Here is a 27,539-nt window from a genome sequence, read left to right on the forward strand (position 1 = left end):
GGACGGATGGACGGATGGATGGATGGATGGATGGACGGACGGATGGATGGATGGATGGACGGACGGATGGATGGATGGATGGACGGACGGACGGACGGATGGATGGATGGATGGATGGGGCAAGCCAAGCCAGGAAGGCGGGTCAAGCAGGGCTGAGGCCGTGTAGGGACTGGGGTGGGGGACCAGAGAGCTCCCCTGGGACAGGAGCGCTGGGGAAGGGGGTGGTGAGGCAGGGAGCCAGGACAGGGAGGAGGTGTCTGTCCCCGGAGAAGGTCTGTGTCTGGAGAGGGGCAGGGGGCCAGCACAGGGGCCTCCGTTAGCGCCTCTGTTCTGGAGTCACATCATGCCTGAGGATCAAGACTATTTCTGGAAAGGGACAGTGAGTTTCCAGCCCCTTTAACTGGGCAAGAAAAGGGGGCTGGTTGCGTACTCCAAAGTTTCACATGTGAGAAGACAAATACAACAACCCCCAAATTTCCTAATTAAAAGATCCTTGTGTTTTCTGAGACGGGGGTTGAATTCATTTTAGCACTCCAAGCTGACAACCCAAGCCCCCACGCATCATGGGATTGCCTTAAAAAAAACCCATGAGGCTTTTAAATGAAGAAAAGAATTAATTACTTCATATAGTAGTATGCAGGACTGTGCCGTGCTCTGCATAAGTATTTTGGAAACTCACTGAGTATCCCAAATAATTTGGGGTAATAAAGGGATAACATTCCTGCTCTGTTGTGGTGTTTTAAAAGTACTTTGGTCATCTCTTCAAGGCGAGAGGTGCTGAAATAAGCTGTGTGGAAGTTTTTCAGCTCTCTGCTGTGAGTATGCGACTCAGACCCCTGCTGTCAGTGCTGGTTTACAAAGTCAGACACTTGTTGGCAATGTCAGCAAAAGGCCAAAGGTGGTTTACTGGGGTGAGGAGGTTCATGAGAGCCCATAATTCCAGCTCCCCTCCACCTAACAGAGCAGAATTTGTGCTCCAAATCCCAGCCAAGCCAGGGCTGTGCCCAGCTCTGAGGTTAGACCACTGCCGCTTCACTTGGCAGGCAGGAGATTCAGTCTTTGGGGTCATCAGCTCAGCACTTGGGGTTGGATTGGGTATGGTGTAACCCTCCCTCTTCTCCTGTTTACTCCCCCAGGCCTTCGCCAGCAAGGGTGGCAGTTCCTGGAGCCAGTGAGACCACTGGTTATGATGGAGCAGAGGCGAGTGAACCCGGAGCACCGAGGGCTGTGTGCTTGTGAGCTGGTCGGTATTTCAGTGTCACCCAACAGTGTAGTTCTGGTCACGGGAGCTTTGCTTTGTGAGCCCTGTACCTTCTTATAGCACGGGACAGAGCTTCCACAACACTGGCTGTGGTTGTGCAGTCACTGCATCATGCCATAAATCCAGCTGATGATGACAGGAACACTCCAAACCCTCCGTACTATTTACTGCTTCTGTGGCTGCTGGGTCTGAGCGAGCAGAGGTGTTGCTGCTCTGCAGTTTGCAGCCCGTGAGAGGGCAGCACAAGGCCGCCGGTTGTTGTCTGGAGGTTTTCAGGTGAAATTGGGCATCCTTATAGCGCGATGAGAGCAGCATTGAGCGATGGAGCCAATCCCCTGGAACTTCTTGTGAAGCAATGTGTGAATGTGCGCTTAAATCTTGCCCGGAGCATCCTCATTCCAGTGACTAATGTGTGGAACCGACCAGGAGTAGAACGAAAAGTTACTCACTCTGGTTTTCCCTGCAGTTGAAATGTGTAATGAACATTGACCCTTACTGCATTTCTGCAGGAGACTGAAAATCCTTCATCTTCATACTGGGCAGGATCTGCATCTCTGTCATCATTCTGCAGCATGACCAGTACCAATTGCTCTAGAATATCAACCTTTCAGCAATCACGGGTGTGCAACAATCGTAAGATTAAAACATATTTACAATTTGGTTTATTTGTTTTCTGATTTTTGAGTCCCTAGGGCACCCTTGGGTCATTTTTCCAAGCTCTTCCCTACAATATTGCAAAATCTGGCATAAAATCAAGACAGCTAGCAAGATCCACAGCTGATAACTTCGCTGAATAAAGACATTCAGTTATCAAGATGCACTTTTTGTGCCTCAGTGTCACTGGCAACCCGGTCTTTCACAAATTCACCCTCTTAAAAGTCCCTGCTGAGATTGCCTTTCAGGTGTCAGCTTTCAGGATGTTTGTGGGTTTGTTTTTTTTTTTTTGCAACATGGCAATTCATCCACTCATTAGCCCTGAGCTTTGCTCTGCAGAGCCCACAAAGCTGTCGCTCATTCTTGGTTATTACCTTACAGCTACTCAAAGCCAGTAATTTGTTCTTTGTCATTTGATGAAGTGAGTCCAGTATCTTTAATAACTCCTTTCCATTTTTCCTTCCAGATGAGTAATACAGAATTTGCTTTTCCTGGGATAATCCATAGAGATGGATGTTGGGCAAAGAAAATGCAAAAGGAAGCCAGGATCATGTGATTGTGTTGGACAAGGAGAAGGTAAGAATTTTATATTCAGTGTTATATCTAAAGTGACTGCTGTTTGTGCACCTAACCTTGTGACAGAGCAAAAATACTGCCAGGAGAATATTATTACCTGAAAAACGGTTTATACCCCCTTAAAAATTTGTGAACTGGCAAAGAGGCAGCAGCTCATAATAGGAAGACCTGGGGATTCCTCTGTCCTGTGTGAGGATGTCAGCAGCCGAAACGTCTCTATCTTGTCACCTCTGCTGGGACAGTAGGGATTTTTCAGACTAGAAACTTGGTCCTGAAAGCTGCTGCGTAAATTCCAATTGGCATTTACTGGAATTTGCTGGAGGGGGGATCCCTGAGCCCCTGCAGGAGTGGGTAATGCTGGCAGTCTGTTTCTTAGATGGTCAGTAGGAGCTTGGCCTGCTGAAGGCCCAACCCTGTGAGCTTCAGAGCTCTTTCAACTCTCAGTAACTTTCACTGACGTTAAGGGTCACTCAGTACCTCTCGGGAGGAGGCCCTGAGTGGTCTCAGCTTTTAAAATTATTGGGTTTGAGCATGAGAATCTAGCCTGGGACCTTTTAATTTGAATTTTCTATTTTTAGCTTGAGCTTGAAACTGACTCAAATAGTTTTTCTGCCTTCGGTACTGTCTGTTACTGTGTTAGAGCCTTCCCCGTTGTTGGTCTTGCAGGCGCCAAGTCTGTCCGCTGTCTTAGACAACTGTAGCCAATGGATTGAGATCAGGGATTAATTTGTCCAGGGATAATTGAAATAATAAATAAAATTTAAAAAAAAAAAGATGCATAAAACAAAACTTTGAGCTTGGAATGGCTTCTGAGATTCTGAAAGTAATTTAAGTAATCCAGGAGAAAATATGCAATGAAATCTGTTTTCCATTATTTCATGAGATGGTATGTCTTAAAATTTGATCAAAACCATTTTTTGATATGGTGAAGATAATGCAACTTAAAGTGATACAGAGATCTGGGATGTTTTTTTTCCATGTAATATTTACAAATTATTGTAGACCTGACATTCTTATTTATTTATTGATAAGACCTATCTTATCTCACAGCAAGTAAAAATAATTTCTGAGTTCTAGCTACCCGTGGTATTTTTGAAGGAAGTGGTAGTAAAAGATCATTATTGATACGTATGTGCCTGCTAGGTTTCTTATCCAGACCCAGTGGATATCAGCACAGTGTATACCACTACAGTGCAGTGGTAGAGACCTGATGTTCTCCTTTGCCTTGTATTTAAGAAAAAGTGAAGACACTTGTGTGGTTGTCCCATGTTCATATTTCTCTGGTTCTGTGGGTTTTCTAAGACTCCACAACAAGGCCAAGATCAAACAGGACAAGGACACGCCATTCCTGTCCCTTTAAAGGAATATCTTTCAAGCTTGAGTGGCTTCTGAGCTGAATGGCTGTGAGCAACAACACACAGAGTTCAGCATGGAGAATACTTACACACATCAACGAGCAAGCAGGGCTATAGGAGTTTATTCCCAGGGCTGTCAGTTTTCCCCTCTCTGAGCATATGTGCTCCCCTTGCTGCTTTTGCTTTCCTATTCCCACACCATCAGTTGATCTCTGTTCTTCTGTAGTTTTTATCCACTTTGTATCTTCTCTGAGGGATGTCCTTACTCAGTCATCTGACAGAATTTCTTTGGAGGCCTCATCTATCCCCACAGGGATCAAATAATAGACTGCTGTGTCTCACCAAGCCAGGATTCAGCAAAGGCCATCTCGGATTGTGGATGTCATTTACCAGGAACGGGGTCAAAAAAGAAGTCTGTTTCTTTGGTTTTTTTTTTTCCTTGGTACTACAGGGAATTCACCCTCAAAGGGTTTATGAAAATGTCAATAGGTCAAGTAAGAGTATTCCGGATGTTCACAGTAATAATTTACTAGCTGGCAGGGCTTGTTTGTTTACATCCTCCATAAGGATCCCATGGGATGGACTTAATCCTGGGTTTGGATATTTGATTGAGAGTAGCTCTTGGGAGTTTCTGCCAGGATGTTTGTAGTCCATACGCAGTTGTGGGATCTTATGCCCGTGCTGTTTTAAGATAAAATAAATAAATAGGCTTTTTCACCCCATCAGTGAGCATGCCATGTAACTCCAATGTTCAGCTAATGACAACACTTCAGATGTTGCTGCAAACAGAAGCCCCAGTCTGTTTAAATTGAAATTTCAAGGCACCAGAAAACCCAGTAGGTCTTGCAAATGCAATGTTTGAATGGAGCCAGCACAGGGCAAGGCCCAGTACGTCAGCTGGTGGGGAAAGAGGGGAGGAGGTGGAGGCTGTGCAGCGTGGGGATGGGCATCGTGCCCTAATGGGGAGAGACAGTGGATCATCAGGGTGTCCAACTTGGCTACAGCGTGGCTGGAAGGTGGCAGTGCCAGCTGACCAGTCGTCACTGCAGCAGCTTGCACGAGCCTCTGCTGCACCCCTCGGCGTGCAGCTGGGTACATCTCTGTGTGCGTGGAGCAGTGTGGCACATGTGGGAGAAGATCTGTTCTTCACTTTAGGCTTCTAATGGAAGCACTTCAAGCAGGTGTCTGGAGTTAAGGGGCCAAATCAGGGTTTGTTTCTCTTAATCCCTTCTGTAAAATGCAGATAACAGCTCTTTCTATGGGTTTCAATCTTACCAAGCTCCAAGCAGCGAGCAAAATGTTCAGTTTAATCTTTATTGAGCATGTGTCTTTTGCATTCTGTTGCTGTAAGTTAAAATCTGGGATCGGGTGGAGCGTCACACCCATGTCACGAAGTGATGGCAAAGCTGGGCATTGGGTGGCAGAGCAGAAGCATATGGTGATTTGGTCCCAGTTATGTGACATTTGGCTCTACTTGGTGCTAAACCGAAAGCAGAGCAGCAATTGGAGATTGCTGGCAATGACTTTTGTGCAGCTCCACAAACTGTCATTGATCAGAAAAAACCCATGCATATAGTCGTGACATGTGAGGGATTTATGGGTTAATTTCTGGAGCAGTGACAAATTGCTCAGATGCTGTCGGAGAACCAACTTCTCAGGGAACTCTCAGGTCTCACTCGTCTTCTTTGTTTCTCTCAGGGCTTGTGCAGTTGAATTAGCATTTACTGTTGGTACATTTCTTCCTACAAGTCCAGAAAAGGTATATCAGGTTCTCCTAGAACTGTTCTGACAGCGAGGAAAAACAGAGCAGGTTTATAAATAAAGGCTGAGAAATAGCTCAGAAGTGGCATAGCAGAGAAGGATGCGGAGGCTTTAGCGGACCACAAGCTGAATATGATTCAACAGTTGGTGCTTTGTAAAAAAAGACTAATTTTATTCTGGCATGTATTAGCAGGAAAGTCACGTGAGACACGGGGGTAATTAATCATGCCACTCTGGTAGGCATTGGTGATCCCAGCTTTGAGCACTAAGGAAGAAGAACACACTGGAGACCAAAGGAGAGCAAGAAGAACAACTCTGGACCTAGCTGAGGGGACTGGATTTATTTAATCCAGCGATCAAAGATGAAGGGTAGGGTTTGCTAAGGGCAGTCTTCCACTGAGTGAAAGGTAAGCAGGCTGAATCTGTTCTCTAACTGCTGTAGGCAGGATGGGAAGGCTGCTTAACTTCCAGCAAAACACATTGCGGTGAGGTTTTTGCAGAAGGTTTCTTCTTATTAGGCAGTCGGCTTCATGGGGGAATTGTGTGGTTTTTATGAGTACATCAGAGAACCCCCTGAATATGGTATACATATGCCTGATAATGCATGTGGGGGGATTGGATCACTTCTTTGGGGGTGGGAAAGATTGCTCTTCCTCTGTGCTTGGAACAAGATTCAGCGACGCTGAGGAGCAGCAGATTTGAATGGGTGGGAGAGGCGTATTCACATACAGGGAGCTGGCTTGCAGAAACGTCGATGCCATGTGCAAATCTCCCACTGACTCCAGTATTTTTTTCACGTTTACAATGCAGCACTGGAACCAACTATGCAGAATAACCCAAAACCTGACCATTTCTGTGAATGGAATGAGACCATCACAGTTAAAATTACTAGGTAGATGCTCTCAAGGGAATTTTCTAAGGATCTAAACCTTATATTTCAAAAAATAAACCAGTCCTAATGAATGAGGAAGGGGAGGGAAGGTAAGATGGTATTCACACCTCTTCCAGGATGAGATATCTGATGTGTTTTTGCATACTGTAGGGTATATTAAACCTGTAAAGCTATCTGAGGGTATCTGGCTGTAGTAAATGCTATAAATGCCTGAAATTCTCTGGATTTGGTGGAGCAATACCCATTCTGAGGGGCAGGGGGGGAATGTTCCGCTCCAAAGAGGCCAACCGAACTGATGATTTTAGTGAGCAGAGAGCCTGTAGCCACTCGTATCTTTTTTTGATTGCCAACAGTACAGTTTACCAACAGCTTCTTTCTCAGAGATGGTTGATTGCTGAGAATTTCAGAGAAATGTCTAACATGTAGATTGCTTCTCTGATTCCAACAAACGTGGGTCAGGGAGATAGGCTGGCAATCTTGATGAGTTTTCTCCTAAGTTTAAAGAGAATAAAGCCTTGTTATCTGAATGCTGGTTTGGGGTAGCATGGTTCCAGAAGTTAACTGTAGTTTATTTATTTCTGCTTGCAAGGTTTTCAGCAGGTTTTGGTACTGCGACAGAAATTCAATGAGAAAATATTTCTTGAGCTTGCTCTTGTTTCAGTGAATGCTGACAAACTTAAAGGAAAGTAGAAGTTCCCTCTTTTTCAGCCTAAAAGCTCAACAGGTGAGGGTTTTCATAGGCTTGAGTTTTGCAGCAAAGGTTTTGTGTGGTTTTTTGATTTTCACATTTCAACCCAGCCAGTTTCTCCTATTTTAATGTTCTTTGTATTGAAGATAAATTGAGATCATTTGAAATCCTCTGAAGTGGTTTTCCAGGTGTTCTTTGGCTTTGATGAAAGAGAGCTAGTGTCCATATCAAAAGCATCCAGGAAAAAATTATTAATTTCCTTCTTTTGTGTGATGGAGAGGTGAATGGTGCCACCACCACTGCAGCTGGCACAGGGTGAACGACTTTGATCTCCTCGCTTGCCTTTGAACTGCTTGCAAGCCCTGAAGCTCTTTGGGTCTCCACTGAGTGGTGTTGCTCTTGGGGTTTATGCCTGTTAGCTCAGCACAAGGCTCTAGACCTAAGGAAATACAACCAAAAGGCCCATAAAGGTGTCTAGTGTTAAAGTTAACACCACCCATGGTGAAGTCCTGTTGCCTTTTGTTATTGTACTGGAAAATGAACTGTGGACAACCCTGTCTTGTGGGGAGAAGGAGAATAATGAGGGTCACGTTACTCTACAGGGTGCTGCTGACAGTGAAAGCACAGTCCTTTTTATAAAGAACTCCATATCTTGGTCAATTGTTTTCACCACTTTGAGGCTCACAGGTGTTATTGAAAGATGCATCTGAGAAGTCTGAGCAGTGAGTTGATCTTTGGTTTTTCGGCAGATACTGTTCCAGGGGCGGGGGGCAGAGATAAAAGGCAAAGGGGTTCAGTCATTTTACCCACCCCGTTGTCCTCCTGTTTATAGTGAGTTACTGGTTCTTGGACAAGGTGGGAAGAGGCTGTGGGATTTAGTTCTTTAACAAAAGCATCCTTTCTCCATGATGTTAATTACTCATTTGTGCCAAATGGGGAATGAGAAACAGAATTTAAGGATCTAATTAACATTTGCTTCTCCTTTCAAGGGATCAGTCTTTACACTCATAAACTCTGTGATAAAACTACTTTCACTTACTTTCTACTCATGTGAAAATCTTCCAGCCTCCACAGAGTCTGAATTTCCAGGTTAGGAAAACAAATACATAAAAATGCAAAGCTAGAAATAATATCCTGCTACTTTTAAAAAAGGACAAATGTAATTCTTTTGTACATGTATCTTCTTTTTAGCCCAGGAATGATTACTATACATGCTAGAAGTACCTCTTAACATTAAAGCTTCTTCACAAATCTTTTGTTCTGACATACCTAGAGTAGGCACAGCTTAAAAAAAAAAAAAAAATCATGATTTGGCTTATTCCCATGCAGGAAGAGGTAACATAAGGTACCATTATAACATTTCTGACTGTGTCTAAGTAAGGCAGTATTATCTTTACCACTGTAGACTGGCATAATTAAAGTAGTGTTGAAAAGCCATAGGTTAATGTTATTGCTTTGGATGTATACCAAGGAATGTTAGAATTTTTTAAAAAGCGTTTCTTCTCAGAAATAAGGATTTGATTCAAAGTTCTTAATTTTGGAAAGCATTTTGAGGTTTGCTAAAGGTGCCATATTTAGTCATAAAAATAACAAAATGAAAAATACAGAAGTGTATTTATAGTAAGAATAATGAAGATTTATAGGGTAACGATAGTTGCAGTGCTCCTAATCTAGGAACTCTATATTGAACAGAGTGATTGAATGTTTGGCTTTTAGAAAGAGAGAGAAAAAAAACAAAAAACAGACGAATAATGAAAAACAAATCCTTTCTCTGGTGAAAAGCCAAATCTGTGTTTTGAAAATTAAATGTTTTTTTGGGTTAAGCAAGTGAAAAAATGGTCTTGATCTTTGCAACAGCTTGGATTTATTATTGGAACCAGTTGGCTGTGCCATAGAGGAGAGGAATTTTCTGGTAATTAGAGCAAGAAGCTGAGAGTCAGAAGCGGTAGGGGCTGTTTCTGGCTTGGGCACTAGCACGCTATGTAGCCTTGGGAAACATGCTGCCTCATTTGTACCTTGGCTTTCCCGTCTATAAAATGGGGCTAAGGAAATAGTTCAACCTCACAAATTGCATGTACTAATTAAAGAACATTTCCACAGCACCTTGAGGTCTTTACTTCTAGAGGATGGATTTTCACAAGCGTGCGCTTCAAAAGCCTTTGACAAATTTACAAAGCGGATTGCCCATATTCCTAAATCCACGCATGGGCAGAGGGTCTGATTTCTGGCAGTTTGTCTGCTGATGGAAGAGAACATGGTGGGGAGTGTTTTCTCACCAGACTATGAGAACAGAGGGATCATAGGACTCCCTCCCACGGGGATCCTGCCATTTAGCTTGTCCCATTTCACGGGCCCCCCCTGCTCCCCGGCAGTAACGCGTAATCCCCCCAGGCTTCTGTGCTCCGAGTGCTGTGGCTCCATCGCAGCACTGCGAGAGGCAGCTGCAAAGAGCCAGGTGGGGAGTGATCAGCTTAGTTAGTACGTGCAATTGGTGGTCTCTAGGGGGTGCAGAAATGCTCCTCGCCCTGCTGGATGCAGCTTCCTTAGGAAAGCAGCAGTCAGAATTAATTTGAGTAATAGCTGCACATCCTTACTGGAGTTACCACCAGTATCCCTGAGGCCCCATATCTGATCTGGCTTGGGTCTCCCAGCGGTTCAATTTCTAAATCACCATCTGTCAGCGTTAGAGCTACTCGGCTGCCCCTTCCTTCGGACGATGCTGTGGTCGGTGAGTAAAAGGAATGCCGTTTGCCTGGACGCCATCCCTCCCCGAAGCAGAGGAAACGCGCGCTGACAGGACAGGAAATTCTCGTGAACCACAAGGACCTGGAGCTTGCCTCTCGCCTTCCTGTGGGCCTTACCCGAGTTTCAGCCTGGGTGTTTAAAGATTATTAATAGCAATAGTTACATTAACAGGTTTATGTTTTTCTTCTTCTGTCAACGAAGTTATTTCTTCAATTGAGACTTTCTGGTTGTTTTTATTCAAAGTAGTCGGAGACGGACCCAAGAATGTGACGGTGTTGCAGTACAATGATCCCTCCGAGCTAATGGCCGGCCAAGCTGGGATTTCTCTTTATGGAAGGCACTCTGTCAGAAGTGGACAGGCTCTCAAGTCTCCAGTGCAAAACAAATAGCTCCAAACTGGGGCAGGTTTAGCACAGTGAAGGATTTTGTTTCACAAGTGTTTCTTTTCAGCAGAAGCGTGCTTCCAGAACGCCGTCGCTTTCTCCTCGCGATGGCTGATCGTTCCTGCGGCTGCACTGTTCCCCTCTCTCATCCTGTTGTACCTTCTGCGTGGCTGTGTGATGGCCCAGCTAGGGAATTACCTCAATTCAAAATGAAAAAAAGAACAAAATCCCCCCTTTTTTGTTTTTCTTTCTGTTAGGTTATTTTTATTTCAGGTCGGTTGCCTAATCCATATTTCAGCTGCAGAAAGAAGTCATAGAGACAGTGAGAGGGTGACAGGGAGCAGAAATATGGGAGCTGCTTAAGCCAGCACTTCTACTGAAACGAAGGCTTGTGCAACTGGAGGCTAAGCCCAGACCAAGAGAAGCTCTCTTTTGCCTTGCTCTGAGTCATGAGGACCTCAAAGTGAGTCTTGGCTGCAGGATTGAGCAAGACATATGTGTGTGGTTGGGTGTTTGTGTCCAAGGAGACAGTTTGTGTCTTCAGTGTTTGGTCACTGGGTAGAAAGCTCTGCTATTCGTTGGGCATAACAACTCTGCCATGGTCAACAAGCTCACAGACTGGCTCTAGGTTTGCAGGAAAAAAAAAAAAAAAGCCACATGGAGATTGGAAAGTGTTAGGTCCACTACATCTCAGAAGGAGTGTGGATTTTAAAGTTCAAGAATTAATGCGTTATTTTTCATTCTTTAAAGGGCACCTCTTCGTGGAACATGACAACATGTGCTAATATAGGAGAGGAACTGGTCATCATCCTGGACAGAATATTGGATGTATCTGTCTAAAGTTCCAACAGGTGACAACGTTTTGGTGGTTACTGGGGAACTCCTAAAGGTGCTCTTATAAAACCTCTGGGGTACAAGCGTTTAGATACAGGGAAGAGCAGTCCTAGTTTTTAAATGTGCTAAGCCCTTCCTGCAAACTCATGATTTCATCTTTTGCTTTCTGCTGGAGTTGCTGGCGCTTGGTGCCTGCCAGAAGAGATCTGTAGCTGGCATATAGGCAAGCTGTGCTGCTGTCTTTGGAGAAAGGTGTGTTTTGTCTAGCGAAGCAAGGGAAGGAGTGTTTGGAAACACTGGTGCAGCTGAGTAGTGCGCAGGGTGGGGAGAAGACTGTCCTCCACAATGTCTGCACTGATATTCACAAGGAGTTAAACTGGGCTCATGGGGTGAGTAGATGGTGTGCTGGTTTTCTCTTGAAAAGATTTTTTCACAGGAACAAGGGCAGAGAACAGTAAGAGTTCAACTTTTGTTTACCCCAGATTTATTCTGGAGTGTAATATGCATTGTAAACAACTTTTTGTGATAGAAAATATGTGCATGGAGCCTGTTCTCATTTGTTTTCTCTGTTTTTCGGATTTAGCCCTAAGTGGTACGAGTTCCTAGTTTTCTCTAAATGTTAATGCTTTTCAAAATAAGCCCAACATGTAATTTCACTTACCGTAGGCTTTGTCTTTGTCACGCAGAACAACAGCCGCAGCAGAACATGAGCTCTGAATGGCCACCCTGAATACAAGCTAGTGTTGTTTCCAGTGCAGAGGCAGAGCAAGAACCCATAACCCCAAAGAATGTGACAAACCTGGGGTTGCTCTCGGTCTGGACTCACCAATTCCCTTTATTGGGTGCCTGGGCTGTGATCTTGCTTTACTCCTCCTTCCTCTCTGTTGTGCGGGGTGGCGTATCGCTGCCGAGGAGGGGGAGATCAGAGACATTCTTTTCTTATGATCAGGCTGAATCTCTCTTTTTGTTGATTTCATAATGCCTGGGAGAGCAACTGCAGCTCCCTCCTGGGACCCAACTCAACCCGTAACAAGGCTTCCTTTCTCCTGACGTCTCTGCTGACCTTCATTTCACTCTTAACTGCTGTGTCAACTTGACAACCCTGGAGCGTGCCCTGACCTTGCAGCATCGCTGCAGGAGTCCCTAAGAGTGGCTGGAAAGTCTGTTGGTAATGAACTGGCAGCACCAAAGCCTGCAGCATGTGAGTGTTCCTTAGAGGTCAGATTTTGTATCCATCTGTTGGTTGCTTAGCCCCGGTTAACTGTTGATATCAGCTAAGACCCCACCCATTGTGATAAGGCTTAGAGCTGCAAAATACTCCTGGAATATATCTAAATGCAGCCAGGCTTCTTGTATTGGGTGCTGGACAAAGCATCGCTCCCTAATTATGCTTTTCTGCATCAATACAGCGCGTGCTTGTTCAAGGAGTTGGAGATGTTTGGAGTTCATCTTCAGTACCTCAAGACATCCTCAGGTCTCCAAATTAGGCTGTTTTAGGAGCAAATGACTAAACCTCTGGATTAGAATGGGTTTTGTTGTGCATGTGAATGGATCCACTTTAAATTGGCAAACAGACGAGAGGGAAACAGGGCTCCTGAGTTGCCTGAATACCCAGGAACTGACCCTTTGAGTTTTCTTTATTTGTCAGAGGAAACAAAATCTCACAGGGTTTTCTCCTTTGCCATTTAATGAATTTCTTCACTGGTAACTGTAGCAGTGAAGAGCTAAGTGCCCCAGAGTGAGCTTTGGAGCAGAGTAAAGACGTACAGGAGGAAGACAGACAGGGCGATGGTCACTTCTCCTGGATGAATCATCTTTAGCCAGGCGTGGTCACGTGTGCCCTCACTGATTTCTGTCTGAGCCTTGTCCTACACTACTATATGTGAAAGGAGAACTGGATCCCGTAATGGACTGATAAACAGGGCTGGCAGTCCAGCACACTTATAAGCATCCTACTGCAGGTGCCTTGAGGTGGTAATAGCGTCCACACCATTCAGTTCAGATTAGATCCTGTGCGATGCCTGTATGGAACATCCAGCTCTTGAGCAGATCCTAGATCTGGGGCTTCTCCAACACCCTGCACCATCACTGAGTTTGGGTCTTCACCCTCTTTGGTCCATGTGGAAGCTCAAGAGCTCATTCAACACCAAGCATATCGCCTTGGTTCTATCTGAAACCAGTGTTTGGGACTTTTGGGACACAAGTGGACAGAGGAGCTCAGTCTCTCTTGTTTTGTTGGTTGTATGGAAAGGAAACCTTTATCCATGCACCACAGCAGGCCTTGCATGGATGGCTAGGTGTGTCTGTGGAAGGAGAAACCACATCGAGGGCGGGTGGTTACTGCCAGAAGCAGGATGCTGAGTTTATCAGGCCAACGCTCTGACTCGGGACAGCAATCCCTGTGTTCCCCAGCCTGACTGATGGGTGAAATCTTTTGTCTGATCTCAGCATTGCTTTTGGCAGCTGGCTCCAGGGAGAAGGGAGGACCAGCCTCCGGCAGAGCTGGGCCTTACAAAGCAGCCTGTGTGGGATGGAAGGTCCCCTGCTCTCTGGCTCGAGAGAGCATGTGGGGGTGTGTATGTGTGTGCAGTGGGGGGAGCACTTCTGGCAAGCACCAAACTTGTCCAAATAAACAAAAGGCTAAAAACAGCCCGTCCTCAGCCCCTTGAGAAACCCTGCAGCAGATGTTGCCAGTGACTGTAGGTCCTTGTTGGGAATCCCATGGATAATCACTGACAGCAGGGAAACACATGGCAGCATACGGCAGCTCAGAGAGGGCCCTCTTTGTTCACTGGAATCACTGCAATATCTGTCTTTTCAGTGCTGATGAAAAAGCACCGGCTGGTTCAGGCTCGGAGCGGGGAGGGAGCAGAGCTGCCTTTTGCTCTTGGCTCAGCTCGAGGCTTGCTGTGTGGCCTCAAGCAAGTTCCCTCTCAACTCTGCACTGTAGTTCCTCCTGTTGCGCGTAGAGGTCAGGGATGGAAAGCTGCTTCCCTGGGGATTTGTGGCCAGTCTTTTAAACTTTGCAAGGTGCTTTATGGCTGGAAGGCACTATGTTCAGAATAGGTAAATGTTCAATATTAGTATAATTATTTACATATTATTCAAAAGGTGAGGAAGGGCTGAGAAGTTCAGCTGAAAGGTCAGCTTGTTACAAGACAGAATTTTTTTTACCACCAGAGGAAATGAGAAATGGAGCAAAGAGAAAGAGGCTGGCTGGGTATGATCAGAGATGACACCGGAGCAGGCTTGGCCTCTTTCACATGAAATGCTTTTCTCTCTTTTTGCCACACTGTGAGTTCAACTTTTTTGGCTCTGTTACTCAGTGATTCATATTTCAGGCACAGTGATGGCTGCGTGAGGTGGCTTGGGGTAGAGGAGTGGAGAACTGAAGAACTGGAGTGTGAGTGTGACAGGAGGCAGGGGACTCTGGATTAAAGTTGGAAAAGGAGTCAGGTCAGGTGCTTTGGCCATGCTGTGTAAGGTGCCCCCTTCAAGCTCCATCCTGCACACTGCTGTCGAGCCTCATGGCATGTAAATGGGAAAGAAATACATGCTTCCTTGGACTGATGGACTTCCTTCCTTTTGCAGAAGTTAAATTGAGGCAGGAGGTCAGAATAATTGAGAGAGGCTTGGACCTAAAGGTGTGCTGTTGTTTTCTCCCACTGTAAATACGGAAACCACGTTCCAATGTCTCCACATGTGAACCAGCCAATTAATTGTCCTATGGTAGAAATGAAAATGCTAAGCAAAGCCTAAATCTATAAAAACCTGGGATGTAGTTCTCTTATCAAAGTATCTGTATCTCATATGCAAAGTATCCATTTCACTCCCGTTACACCTGAACACCATGTACCAGCCTGGGAAGTTACAAGATTTTCTAGCCATGCTCTGAAATAGTATTGTATGGGTTAGGGACATCCTGTGGACACAGCAAAGCATTTTGCATGCAGCTGTGAATTATTGTGGCCATGGAAATTTCCTAAGGAGGGGACATCTACAAGGAGGGATGCGTCTTGGAGAGGTGCTGATGTAAAAATATACAGATCCACGTATGGGCTCCAGAAAGAGAACAAGCTGGCACCAGCTTTGTCAAAACAGACTCTTCTCTTCTGCTTCATTTTTAATTATTTTCCGAGGCTTTTCCAGCATCTCTCATTGGAATTCATAATCCATCTACCTTATCATTTATCATGCCTTCCAGTCTCAGACTCACTGCAACTCACGTCCCTCCTAATGAAGTAGTAGCAGATTGTTCCCATCTGATCCCATTCCTTCTAATCCTGAGAAGTTACAATTGAGTTGAAAAGTCACATATGTAGTTCACATGTCAAAAAGCACCGAAAGGAGAGTGTATGAGGCTAGGGTAAAATGACCAGACCATTTTGTGTGACTGGAAATCAAGCTAGGAATATTCAGTGGGATTTATCCCTTGAAAATGACCGTACCCGTTTCACTGTAGCATAGCTATGTTGTCTTCTGAGTCTTCTCATTTGTGTCAGCATATGTGAAAGGACATTTGGAGTCTCTGCTCAGAGTGGCAGCATATCCCTCCCTAGTGGTCTAGAATAAAGAGAGAAGTAGGATATAAAAGACTTGATATTCAGTTTTTAAAGAGTGGCTTTAAATTGAGGGTGATTCTTCGCAAGATAGTTATCTCGCATTAAAAAAACTGTATATCACAAGCTTGGAAAATACCTCGGATCACCAGCTGCTAGCGAAAATGTCAGGATGTGGGTCAAACCTTGTCTTCACAGCTTCTGCTGAAGAGTTGTTTATCTCTCATCTCTATAAAGGAGGATATTTACTTGCTTTTGACATTCTTGGATGTGGCTGTTTCATGTTTCTGGGAAAGCCTAGTGGGTCCCTCTGTTTGGACAGTGCTGGTCGCAGAAATCCGTCATTCGGAGATGTGGTGTTAGTGCAGCGGGAACTAGGCACCTTGAGCTGCGGAATGTCAAATAGCTGCTGCTTTTCTGCGGGGAAAGAAAATATGTGTTCTCAGGCACTGGAAAAGCTTCTTAAGAAACTCTGTGATACTGTAAAACTTGCCTAGAAGATCTCCAGAGAGATACATATCAGTTTATTTGAAATGAGTTCCTTTAGGCCTAAGGTTTTAAATACCTGAATCCTCAAGAAGGCAAGGGAGCTATAGGAAAGTGGTTCTGCAGAAAATCCTTTTCTTCTCTGTCTTGTCACAGAAGTTTTTATTGATGAGATCTGAATGATATCAGTGATGCAAATGGGCTCCTGCAGCATTTAAGCACTTTAGAAAGTCCCACCTGTGCCTTCTTGTAAACGCTTTTCGTAAGAGTGCATTAGCAAACAGTCCATCCTAGCTCTCCCACTGCACAAATTTTCTTCTCATGAAAGAGTGAGAAATGATTCTTTCTTAGCTTGTTTTGCCCAGGTAACTCCGCAGATCTGTCAGTTCGAGAAAGTTATTCTTTCTTTACCCTAACCAAAAGTAAGATTGGCCTACAAAATCTAGAATATACTTTTTCTGCTAGATTCCCTGCTGTTTTGGTAATCCCAGTGACTAGTTAGAAACTTTTGTGGTGGGGTATTTGGGAGGCGAGATATTACTCCAGTACAAACTGTGTTTTGAAATATCTTGGCTCTCGTTTGCCTAGGAAGGTTATAAATACTGTTCCCAGGACAAACATTCTCCATGTCTGAGAGCTAATGAGCCAAACAGCTGCTCTGAGGCTATCCACCTCTGACACCAGTAAACACTAAGCCATGTGAAAAAGATTTTAACGTGCCCAGACACTCCAATATAAGAGGTTGTATGTGTGTCTAAAATGCGGTTTTCTTGCCACATCCATTTTGTACCTTCAGAGGAAAATGTCCTTTACTGACCACCTTTGACACCTGCAACTGTCAGAACAAGACCAGCACAGACCGTAATCTCTTTGACACTGTTGCAAATCCAGCTGTTTTCAATAAAATGCGCTATGTTTACAGAGGGAAGAGAGCATAAAGTGTCACAAACATCTCTCTTAGGAAAGTATGCATTTTTTTGTAAGGATCCATCTGAAATGTGCCACATGCAGACAGTATTCACTGATATCCTCTGGCTGTCTGAGCAGCTTCAAGTCCAAAGCACCAGTAAATCCACTTTAACTGGCTGACTAAACTGGGCTTATGGCTGCTTTGCGCTACCAGAACAATGAAAGGTGTCCTGGCTCATGCTGACACATCTGATCTAAAGTATAAAAGAATTTGTAAACAGGATCTGGGAACCATTTGAAGAATCAAATAACTTTGTCTGTAAATTTGTATCAACACAACACAAATGTCAGTGATTCACTTCAGAAGTGACATAAACAGGAGACTTAACAGTATGTCAAACCTGAATTAGTCAGAAAAAGTCTGCGAGTGATCTTGCAGGGTATCTTGTGGTTGTGAGAAGCCGGATGAATGTGCAAAGGTGAACATTTTGCATGGAAATCTCTGCTTCTCAGACATCCTTTGGGAGGGTCACAAGGCCTTTCTTGAAAGGCTTTTTCCCATCCAGTGCTCCTCAGATCCCAAATTCTAACTGGGGTTTCAGCTGGCCCACTGAAACGGAACTAAAACACAGTTGCAACTAATTGTACACAACCACGAGAGCAAAAGCTGTGTTGTTAGGTGGATCTCAAAACTACACCTGAGTCTTGCTTCTGCAGAAGCTGCATAAATATAGAAAAGCTCCTCTAACTCTGCCTGGACCCCTGGCACCACTGAGAGCACAAGCAGTTGTATTAAAGGGCACCGATTCCTGATCCGGGGCTGTGGGAACCATTCTCTTTGCTTGATGCCTGACTTGTGTTGACTTAAACCCAAATGACTTTTAGTTCAGCCAATGTCAAAGCAAAGTTGTGAACAGGACCTTTTCATTCATGTTCCCAGTAAGCATGTATCTTCTTAAAAGGAAAAAAAAAAATAAACTGGGTCAGTTGAGTACAGTAAATAGTTCTGTCTCTCTTGTTTTGGGCTTTAAAAAATGTCCCAGTTGCTTAAGTGAAAATTGCTGTGATTTAGAGAAATGTGTCCCAAGGCCCCTCTTTTGTTTGTCTGTCTGTCATTAATCATTGTCTAAGAAATGCAATTGGTCAGTTTGCTTTGAGTAGCTCAGGGTTGGATGCTGATCTTAGTTCCTCTGCTTGCATCTGGCATTAGTCTGCTGAAGTGGAGTGACTCAGGATTTATAGCTGTGTAAATGAGAGCAGAGGTGATCATCTGAAGCCTACTCGGTTCTTTAGCATCTGGAGAACATCATATATTTATTAAAAAAAGCCCAACCAAACATCTAGTGATAACTGCTCTTTGACATCCCAGTCATGACATTCTTTCTAACAGGGAGACTAGGGCAAGGGTGGGAAGACAGCAAAAGCAGTTGGGGGTAAAGGAATTAAGAAATCTGGCCTTCATATGCTCATAGAAATGAGCAGGATACACTATTCATGCTGGGTTTTCCCTGCTCCTGGCCCCTTGGATTCAGTGGAATTACTCCTGATTTACACCCATTCAAGTGGAACAGGATCACTCCCTTTTTCTTTAGCAAAACAAACATTTGTTACTTGGAAAGAAAAACAGAGGAATCTTAAAATGTGACCCACAGCTGAGCGGAAATTCTCAGTAATGCAAGAATTTGAGTTTCTTTAGTTTGTAAACAAAGAAGGAACCCTTGGAGGGAGCGTGTTGATTAGTGCCACTGGGGACTGCAGAGGGGCAGCTCCTGCGGCCGTACAACAGGGCTTCATCCTGCCAGGGTCACAGCAGTTCCAGGTATCTGCAGTGGGAATGTGGAGGAGCAGCATGCTCTAACAGAGGAGGGGGTTGAGCTTTGGAGATGCTAACAGCAGCTTCACTACTGGCTCTGAGCCCCCAGGCAGGCCAAAACCTGGATCAAAACAACCCCAACTGCCAGAAGAAATTGAGATCCAGTGCTGAACTGAAGGCACTTGGGGGTCTACAGATGCAGTCAGATGATTAGAATTATTTCCAAAAGCACCCTAGCAGTTGGAGTGCCAAAAGCCCAAAGGGAATTGAGGTCAGATGCTCAAATGATGTAAAGTGGTGTGGGTTCTCCCAGACCCTACCTCTAATCAATGTTTTCTAGCTCTCTCCAGACCTCAGGTTCCCATAGCTCTCATGAAGGAACTCCCTATTCACTGAGAATGCCTGGTTTTGTCTTCCTTCCTTAAATACATCAGCACTGTTTTGAGATGCCAGTTTAGCCCAAGGAGAGCTGCAGAGCTCCTGAGTGAGGAGCTGTCAGTCAGGTAGGGAGAACCCAGAAGAGCTTCCCTCCAGCCACAGAGAAGACACACACATGCACACTCACACGCGTGCTGCTTGCTTAGCACAGTCCATTAAACTCAGCATGAACCCCAGGCCCAGCCATAACCCGTCATATTTATGGGGTGAATATCTTCCTGCAAAGGATGTGGAGGGATAATACAATCACCGTGGAGCCCCTACACTCCCTCACATTCGCTCATATCTCATACATATACTTTTATCACTGTTTCACTTATTTGGGACTGGAATAGCAGGGTCAGATCCTGGCTGCTTCTCCATTCTGCATGGGAAAGGAAAGGACAGGAGAAATGCTTTCACCCTCCCTCCCACACCCTGGGCAAAGCCTAAATTCTGCTAGGAGAATATCAGCTTTCCCACTAAAGCCTGGCTTACCAGAGCTGGCATGGGCTGTAGCTTTGGGAGGTGTTATGAGACAGGTATGCTGCATCCCACAAAGCAGGGCTGAGGTTTGCTCCTGCCCCCAGCACTGAGGGTGCTCTATGTTTTCCAGCAGCCACCAAGCAGACTGCTGTGGTGCAAGGTCTGTGGTTGGTTGATGCATTCTACGCTCTTTTCCCTAAGAAAAGGGCAAGCACACATGACGCCTGGGAAGAGCTGTTATTACAGAGGTGCTCATCAGCCTGCACGACACAAGCATGCTCCCCCCCCCGTTTAATTTTACAGCATCTACAGTATGAAAATAGACCTTCCCTTGTATCTGTCCCTCTTGTCACCATAAGAAGAAACACAGAATCACAGAATCATCTAGGTTGGAAATAGTCCTTGAAGATCATCTAGTCCAACTGTGAACACAGTGATTGATGATTGCTGACTGTTCCTGCTATGGCTCTGCTGATGCCCTCCAAAATCCAGAGGCTCACCTGGGGAAGAACAACCTCAGATACTCCAGAATTAGGAGCTTCTGTCATTAAAAACTGTACATGGAATTATCTGAGCAGGAGCCCCAGTGCAGGTGTGTCTCTCAGGAAAGAGAAAGGGTCTGGTTCTGACCTTGTGGTAGGAGAGACTTGACTCATGCAGAGGCTGAGGTGACGGAGGTGCTGAAGAGATTGGGAACAGACCTGTTGTTCCCTCATAGCTTCATTCTGCCATGAACTGATGGGAGGTGAATGTGCAAACAGGAACACCTGCACTCAGAAGAGCTCAACCACAACCAAATGAAACAATAAACCTTGCAAGAAGTGGGAATTGCTGTTCCCCAAGCTCATTTCATGGCCTCACCTGAGAGATCTGAGTGACAAGATTATTTTAAGGTGCCTTTTCCTGAGTGGCTTTGTTCTGTCTTCCAGCTACGAGTCAGCCACGTCTTGCTGAGCACACCGCGTGTACATCCTGCATCAGTGAGCCCTGCCACGGCTGTCACCTTCCTCAACGGTATTCACAGGGCGCAGTGACTTCAGGAGCCAACTCAAGGGGAGAAGACAGAAAACAGTTTCACGCTGACTCCTTCCCAACCCTGCTGTGCCCCACGTCACTTTGGAGTCGTTGGCACAGATCGAGGGTTCTCCCTTTTGTCTGATGTCATTAGGTGGGGGGACTTGGAGCAGCAGCAGTCCCTCTGTGGGGAAGGGGTAAAGCTGAAGGGTCAGCTCTCCCTCCTTTTGAATGAGCTGCACAGAGCTTTAGAGCTGTCCAATTAAAACAAGCCTTGGACAAAAATAGGATGAGAGAGTGCTACTTTAAAAACAAAACAATTAAGCCTATCCCTTCCCCTCCCTGGAGGCTCCTATGGAAGTGGCAGCTTTTGAGCCAGAAATCTCTGCTGAGTTGGGTATTTCTGGCATTCGAACCCAAGGCAGGCGATGACCTCCTGGCGCTGGCTTTGGAGGAAAGGCTGTACCGCGCTCATGGCAGCAGATGAGACCGGGCTTGCAGGCACTGACACGTCTCCCCTAAAGGCTAGTTATGCTGTAGCCTGTGGAACAGCAGAAATGAGATTCCGAGTGTGGGAAAGAGCTGAGCAGACACTGGCACAAGCTGCGCCAGCAGCCAGCCAAGCCCGGTGGGGGGCCGTGCAGTAAACACCATTGCAGGCCTGAAGACTGGGAAGGGAGAATGGGTTTGGTCTTGAGCTCAGAGATCTGAGTCCAGCACCAGGTCACCGAAACCTGGTGCTACCATGGCTCCACGAAGCGGGAAGCCCTCTCCAGAAAGGGCTGGGCTCTCTGCCTGCTGTTTGTGTGGCTTCACTCTTAGCAGGGATCCTTACGTCTCCTTGCGCAGGCCAGCTGGTGCTGATGAAAAGGCACACGGCCAGTAGCTGCACTGACCAAGCAGAATGTTTCAGTAATCTTTTTGGAACATGAAAGCCTTGCCGATCACAACAGTGCTGCTTTAAACGTTCTTCTGTACCTCATAACACTTTGTTTGAGCTGTGGGATGACGATCTATAAAGCTGGACTCAAAATGACCAGGGAAGGAGTGACTGCCAGCACTGTGTATATAACCTCAGAAGTTCATCCTGCAGTGAACACATCCCTTGAGCCCCACTGCCAGCTGAAATCATTCTCTGATGAAACCAGGGACTAGCATAATCACAGTGCAGTTGCCACAGGAATGCTAGGGGTAAAGTTCTGGCTTTTGTTATATCAGTGCAGTGTCAAATTAACCTCATGCTTCTGTTCCTGAGGTCCCTTTGTTGCGGGTGGTTTTTCTGCCACAGGATTCTTTCTTTCAACTCTAATTTTAGTTCATGTGAAGGATGAAAAAGGGTCTTATATCCTTGTCATGAGGCTGGTTCATGGGATTCCCCTCTGACTCAGCACAGCCTGGCTTCTTCAGGTGAGATCCGCTTGAAATACACTTAGGGCTTAAAATAGCATTGCAAGCTCTTTCCCATGTACATTCTGCTAAAGACAATAGTCCCACTGCGAGCATGGGAATTTGTCTCATTCCTTTTGTTTCTCCACATTCTTTTTACAGGATAGCAGTACAGACAAAGCTGACATATTATTTTGAGAAAAATTTGAGAAGCTGGAAGTAATTTTGTTTGCTTCCTTTGTTCTAGGAAAGGGATCCACGCTGCCCTGCCAGCCCTCCTTGTTTGGGGCAGAATGAACAGGCTCGCAGGGCTCACAGGCATTCGAGCTGTGTCCTGGCCCTCACTGTTTCCTCTGAAGGAAGATGAGCACAGCAGAGGAGGAACTTCACCCGTCCAGAGGACTCACACATGGAGAGTGTGAGTTTCACTGTTTTAGTGGAGAGGCAATGACACTGGTGAGTCTGTGCAGCTGGTTAGTTATTTCCCCACTTGGAACATCAGGGACACGCAGAGCTCTAACAGTTAATGCCAGAGTTGAGAACATTTCTGTGGTTTCTGAAGGTGTTGAGTGCCAAGTGACCAAGAGCTGCCCTGACAGGAAAATCCTTTTTTCCTTAACTCCTTGAAACAGAGCCAGACTCCACAGTTTTCATTTCACCTATCCCTTCTTTGAGGTCAGGACACCTCGGGCTCAAAATTGTAATAATTTGAGAATCCCCAATAACTGTTTTTTAACAAAGCCTCTTGACCTAACAGATTGGCCTATCTCTGCCAGGCAGGTCATTAATTTCCAGTCTAATGCACAAGGGAGAACATTGTGAAATGACTGCATAAAGAGGCATTAGAGTAAAGATGATTTGGGGCTATTTGCCTGGCAAAGAAATTGAACCAGCTACAGCTTTTCTTTTACCTGACTCATGGCTGTATTTCAGGGATCAGGTTGGAAACAACCAAGTGAATATTACTCACCTAAACTCTGCATTCAAACCCATCTCTGTGCACCTCTGTGGCCGGATGACATCACGCTTCTGAGGGTGAAACAATTTAAACTATAGAGGTGAAAATTATTGGTTCAAATAACTTCCTTAAAACAGCAGCAACAACAGCAGACTGAGGCTTTGTAAAACTTACTTGAAAACGTCTGTGGCTGCATCTCTGGGGTAAAATGGCCTAAACTGTAAAAGCTTTATAGTCTGTCATAGCAGTTGCTTTACCAGCACCAGGGTATTTAAAAGACAGTATAGCAAAAGCCATACTGAAAATAAAGGCTCTGAATTGAAAGTGGTTTAAGGAGTTTTGTAACAGTAATGCTGCTGTACCTGTACATAAAATGGTATGAAAAAATACAGCATTTGTAGGCAAGAACTAATAATGTTCCACTACCATCAAATAAAACTATCTAAATATATCAAGAGGGTTTCTAACACCACACAAGTTTCTGGGGCGGTGTTTAGGACAAGGGGCTAAGGGAGAAGAGAAGCACCCGGTGCTGAGAAGCAGCAGACTTCAGCCAGCGTACAGGCAGAGGAGCAGGGAGCACTGCCCCTGCTCACCTGAAAGCACCACCAGAGACCTCGTGCAGGTTGTAGCCTGCTGAAACATTTCATCTTCCTCAGCTTGAGTGAGTTTGGTCTATCTGAAGGCAATGATGGCTGCAGATACAGACTATTTCCTTGTTAATATTGTGTAAAATTATGCCATTCTTATAACAAGGCTATTTATGGAGCTTGGGACTTGTCTTTTCTTAAACATTTGTGATGTGAAACTTCTTAAAAATCCATTAGTAAGGAAACAAAAACCAAGTATGAAAGATCAACCTTGCAGACGTGTGCCCGCAACAAAAATGAAGAATTAAGAATACGTATGTGAAAGTCTCACACTTAACATTTTCCAAATTATTTTTCATCCATTTGTAACTTCCAGCAGTTTGTGCAGAACTTCGGAAGAATATCAGGTTCATTAACCAGCAGTGAAGTAGTTGGTTTACAACTAGATTTGAAGGTGCCTGCATTACATTCCAAGGTTAACTCTCCCTTCAGCTGAGAGAAGTCCCTGCCTCTCTAAAGGTGCAAGCCCTTTGTTAAGGCTGGCTCACAGTTACAGCCCCAGGGGCTAGAGAGTTAATCAAAGATGCATGTGCTGAGATTCATTTGTGCCACAGGAACAGGCTGGAAGAGCTCTGCCTTGCTGAACTTGCAGACCCCATTGACCCACGCTGCTCTCTTGGTCTGTGCAGTCTAACCTTCTTCTCTATTCCTCCGCACTGGCATCAGCTGCAGGAGGAACCAGATGACCTAAGGGTCCTTCCAACCTAAATTATTCACTGATTCCATGTAATGAGCTGGAATTTTTCCAAAACCTGAATGGGAAAGGTGTGGGCAGGCTCTTGTTGGAAGCCCAAATCCCTAATGAGAGATACACACAAGTCCTGGTAGGCCACCCACCCCTCCAGGTCCTACCAGCCTGGCAGAGCTCAGAGATCTGTTGCTGCCTGTTGAGCCTGTGTGAGATATGCAGCTGAGATAAATTAGGGAAGACCTATCGATTTCAGCAGAGCTATTTTGACTAAGGGGCTGAGTCATGGATTTTAGGGCAAAGAGCCTTTGAGCTTAGGTGATGCCAGAGGTCTCTGGAGAGATGGGATCCAGTGGAGAATTCACCCTCGCACCCCTTCAGATGTGGCTGTACAGATGCAGCAGTGCCTGGTTTATGCAGTAGGAAAAGCTCCTGGTAATTATGGCAGAGCAGCTGCTTATTCAGGGGGTGGCAGAGCTGGGTGATTAATGCAGTACCCACAGCTAGAGAGACCTCATGTCAGTCCCTTCTCTTTCACAAACCATACGGCCTTGAGCACATCCTTTGGTGCTGCATCTGTGAGGACCAAACCCCCTGAAAGACAGAGTGCTATTCAGATACATCAGAGCTGTGCACCGAAGGAGTCCTGCACATCAGGAGGCCTCCTTAAACGAGCCTGCCCAAGTCCACCTTAAACATACCCTCCCTCCCTGCAGTTTTCCTTCAGGATAATTAAGCATGCAGTAAGTTAAGAAGTGGAAAAACCCGAGGAAGCATCCATTTCACAGGTGGGTGCGTTGCCTGTTTCCTCCCAGGGCCTGTTCCTCCTGCAGTTCTGCACAAGCCAATGCCTTGGCACAAATGCTCCTGGCCCTGATGGTGACTCACTTTTCTATCCAAATTTTGCAGTTAAGGGTATCAGAAGATCACCCACTATCACACAACCACCTGGAGACCCGTGCTGGTCTGCAGGTAACAGGTATTTTTTTTATTGCACCTTGACAAACCTTGAGGCACAGAGCGATTGCCCTCGAGGTCTGATTTTCCACATCGACTGGTAACCTGGATGCTGAGCCCCGGGGATCCGGGGGCACCCGCCTGCACGAGCACGCCTGGTGCTGATGGTGCCCTCGGACAGGTCTGCACAGCCCACGCTGCCTCCAGGCACGGCCAGGTCAGGGAACAAGCTGTGTGTGCCCTTTCTGAACCACTCTCTGAAGGCGTTGAGCTATGGTGTGCCCAGGGTCACGCAGGGGTCTGCGGCAGGGCTGGGTGTTAGGCCAGGCTCCCCGCAGCTCTGAGCCAGAGCCTGGGCCGTGCATCAGCTTCTGCCTCTGCTGCTGCTGCTGCTGCTGCATTCAGAGCTTGTTGCAGCCTGCCAGGAGGCAGAATACAGCAGCTGGTCACAGCAGCCCTTGTTGCAGGATCTTGTGCATTATTTAGGCAAAATCCTCCAGCCTGTGTTAGACAAGAAGCCAGGTTAGATAGTTAGAGCAGTCCTAGCTGGCCTGAAAGCCCCCCAACTGGCTATGCCCTGGGTTGGGGTGAAGAGCCAGATTTCTCACAACAGAAACAGGGCAAAAGGGAGGGAGAAGACTGTCAAGTGTTCTGCCCCCAAACCCAAGGCCTGTTTTTTGCTAAGAGCTCGACACCTGTGGTGCTCTGCTTTGGGAAGGCTTCTTGTTGCGTGTACATCCTTGCAAGTGTTGACTTTCTTGCTGTTCACATATTCTGAAGTGGGAACCCTGAGCACTGTCAGAGAGGGTTCAGTGTCTCTCCTGGTAGCCCCTCTGGGTGCCCTTCATTGCACACTCTTTGGTAAGCTGCAGAACTGGCTTTTCTCATCCTGTCAAGATCAGGCTCCAGAGGGGCATTTTTATTTTCAGAGGAGAATGCATGCTTTTGCTGGCAAGCTCTGTGTCTAAGCACTGTCTCTGTCTGAACTTGTGATGCCAAGACTGCTTTTATACATTTACTTCCTTTATAAGGACATCAGCAGGCACCCCACCCATCCCAAGTTTTGCATCCCTTGATAGGCTTCGATTTCACAATAAATCCTCAAATACAATGGAGTGTTCCTTCCAGAACTAAAATAACCGGAGACTTCATTAGCGAACTCTGCAGCCAGGGACAAAATTTGTTCCCTGCTTGACATCCTTAAACGATGGGCACAGCAGAGTGTCCTCGCCCTCAGGGGTGCAGTATCTGGCAAAACAGGCAGAGAGGGGAATCCTAATTCTGCTGCAACCAGTGGATGTTTCCGTGTAGTCGGGATTTCATCCCAAGGCTGGGCTGAAGTGGGGAGGGGGGGGGTTTCCTGCCCTTTCCGTCCTTAGGGCAGGGTAGCCTTTCCCACCCAGATTAGAGTCAGATATGCTGTAGCATTTAGCCTTTGCTGAGCTTTAGCGTTGCCTTTATATGCCACTTTTTCTTGATAATTTACAGCAAATAACATCTTGGTACAGCTGATGCATATGGAGCAATGGAGATGGGGACCATCAGAAGGCAGTTCAGGAGCTGCAGTCCTTACAAAGACAGCCTAGAGAGATTAGGCTTCTAATTAATGAAGTGTCCAAGAATTAGATGGTGTGAGTCTGACCCCAGATGTCAGATGCTGAATTAGAACTGAACTTGAACTGGAACATGGGTCTGTAAGAGACCTTCTTAGCTGTGAAGTCTCTGAGAACCATGTTTAACCCCAAAGCATTCAGAGACCGCTCACCTGTCCCACCCCAAAGCACACGGACCTGCACAACTTCTTCCCAGCCTTGCAGCAAACTTATGGCCTTGAGAGACATTGATGGGTTTTTTTATTAGTAATATACCACAGATGGAGAAATCAAGTGTCACTTTTGTATCATCTGGAGAGAAGCTGGGTGGAAGTTCCCATCCAGTCTTAAGAATTGTGTCTTATTATTGTCTCTTAGGCTACAGAGCAAGGCAAAAAGCAGGGGACAGGATTCCTTCATGGCCCCGGATCTGGCAATCAGTTTACCCTCAGCACGTGAGCAGGATGCATCAAGC

The 27,539-nt window shown here is 45.7% G+C and overlaps 1 long non-coding RNA gene across 1 annotated transcript; it reads left to right on the forward strand.

Annotated features, from left to right (window-relative positions):
* Positions 1 to 1,161: 1,161 nt before the first annotated feature.
* On the forward strand, positions 1,162 to 27,527 carry LOC113488403. Its single transcript, XR_003399925.1, has 4 exons — positions 1,162 to 1,243; positions 2,382 to 2,491; positions 22,467 to 22,637; positions 27,450 to 27,527. It is a non-coding gene; the product is annotated as an uncharacterized LOC113488403 (long non-coding RNA).
* Positions 27,528 to 27,539: the final 12 nt, after the last annotated feature.

The sequence above is a fragment of the Athene cunicularia genome (genome assembly GCF_003259725.1).
Source record: "Athene cunicularia isolate RWA chromosome 23 unlocalized genomic scaffold, athCun1 chr23_part2, whole genome shotgun sequence".
Classification (NCBI taxonomy): domain Eukaryota; kingdom Metazoa; phylum Chordata; class Aves; order Strigiformes; family Strigidae; genus Athene; species Athene cunicularia.